The sequence below is a fragment of the Argentina silus genome (assembly GCF_951799395.1).
Source record: "Argentina silus genome assembly, chromosome: 15".
In the NCBI taxonomy this organism is placed as follows: Eukaryota; Metazoa; Chordata; class Actinopteri; order Argentiniformes; family Argentinidae; genus Argentina; species Argentina silus.
In genome coordinates, this window is record NC_139669.1 from 7,981,142 (window position 1) to 7,983,641 (window position 2,500).

Genomic DNA, 2,500 nt, shown 5'->3' on the forward strand with positions numbered 1-2,500 from the left:
GGAGGAGCCTGCCATGGATCTGATGCATGTGTGTATTTGTGTGGTGTGTGTGTGTGTGTGTGTGTGTGTGTGTGTGTGTGTGTGTGTGTGTGTGCGTGCATGCGCGTCTGTCTGCCTGCATGTGTGTGTGTCTGTGTATGTGTGTGTGCGTGCATGCGTGCGTGCGTGTGTGTGTGTGTCCATCCGGTGATCGTTCCTGCCTTTGTAACCTGCCCCACCCTGCAACGCAAAGGGATGACGAGTCCTCTCACACCGTGGCTCAGTAAGAATGGAGGTTTAAGGGCTCTGAATGCAGAGGCAGAGGGATCACAGCGCTAACCGCTAATTAGGCTACCTGGAGGAGGGCTGGCGAACCATGTTGCCTAATGACAGGTTACCGCGTTGCACAATGTTTGTGAAGAGGCGGACGGTTCAAGAAAACATTTGGAGGAAGGAAGAGAGGAATGTGACAGCGTGATTGCGTCTATAGATTGCATTCTTTTCTTCTGTTGTTGTCGTTGTTGTCAGTGTTATGACAAGTGTGGATTCTATGAGTGATAGTTGTATTCTTAACACACGGTTAGCTTGTTGGCCCAGTGTATGTTCATTATATGGAAAGAGAAAGTCTGATTGGTAGCGACACCAAATGCATTGTGGGTCTGGGATAGGACAAAGAATCTTTCTCATCCTATTCTAGCCAGGAAAGGAGGAGAGGAGGAATAGAATGGGTGTAGTGGGAGACTACCACCACTAGAGGGAGCAGTGATGCACCAAATCAGCCTTGTCACTGTGGTATTGCCACGGTGAAGGTTTGTTCAATAAACATGATATATAGTGATATCTAAACTATTTTATGAGATCTCAGTTTTACCAGACATTTACTCAGTAGGAGTTACAGCGGGGAAGCTATTTAAATTGAAAATATTTCAGGTGTTTTTTTCAGCTAAAATTACTTTAAAACTAAATTTTTGAAGTTATCTCTACGAACGTCAGGTGCTTTGTGATGCGGTACAGTCCATGTACTACTTCTCAGTGTAGCTGTGGTAGAATAAGGTGGAAAAGATCTCTCTGTTCACACACAGTACAGCCCCCCCCCCCCATCTCTAAACTAGGGCTGTTAAACAAAAGGTTTCCACCAGACAGTACCTCTCTCTCTTATCAGCAAACTCCATAAGCATTCATCTCAGTCGAGCATTTAACTGTCATGCTTGTGCTCTTGACGATTTGTTTCAATAACGCGACCGACATTGCAGAGATAAAAATATGAAATTATGTCAACATTAAATGGGATAAAGGCGATTTGTTAGGGTTAGGACTGAAATGCTTTCTCTCTGACGGTCTTACGTGTGTGTGTGTGTGTGTGTGTGTGTGTGTGTGTGTGTGTGTGTTCATCATAATGCTGTGACCTCATTTTTTATGTTAAAATTTAGGGTTATTTTTTCTCTGATAAGGAACCTGCAATAGTTTGTGTAACTGTAGTTCATATACCTCAAACTAACATATTACACACACACACACACACACACATGCACACACACACACACACACACACACACACACACACACACACACACACACACACACACACACACACACACACACACACACTCACACCACACACACACACACACGCACACACACACACACACACACACACACATTACATCAGAGAACATTACATATGAACAAATACATCTATGAGGAAAAAAAAAACGTTCACATCATAATTTCTTGTTTTCAACCGCTTCCCAAAACTCCAAAACCAGAACACAGAACCTGAGACAGGCGGGATGCAGGCGGTCTATATTTCACGTGAGGAGCAGGTTCAGATTAATGCTTTGAAACGCTGCCTGGAATAAGTTACGAGCCCAGATGAGTTATCTGCTCTGCGGTCTGGTAAAGATGTGCTTAAAAAATATTCACTCTGGAAAACATATCATAACATTTTATGACATCAAGGCGTGGGTGCTATGAAAGCCTCGTAAATCCTCCACCTCCATCTATAGGATGAGGGCCGGGGGCCGGGGGGCCAGGACCAGGGTTGGGGACGGGGGGGCCATCCCTTGATCATATGACAGACCTGTCTTAGAGAGATGTTTGACCTCTGACCTCCCTCCACTGGCCCAGCAGGACTTGGGGATGTGGGGTCCGTATACAACAGCTCCTGGTACCAGAACCAGAACTCAAACTGCAGGTGACGGGTTCATGAGGAGACATCTTCATATTAGCATTGCTTGGTCTGGTCCACAAATAAGACCGTTTTGTTTTGTTCAACCGTTTTTCAAAAAGGGCGACCATATTGGAAATAAGTATATCATTCTTTCACGTTTAATCCCCTGAGATATGTGCTTTATAAAATTGTCCAACTTTTTTAACCTAAAATAAAATCAATCAATCAGAGACAAATGTTTTTTTGGTATCATTTCAAATAGAAGGACGGAGCATTGAAGAAGTGATCCTAGTGTTCCGTTGGAATGCTCTCGGACCAATCAAAATGCCTTGTCATGTAAACAGTATGGCA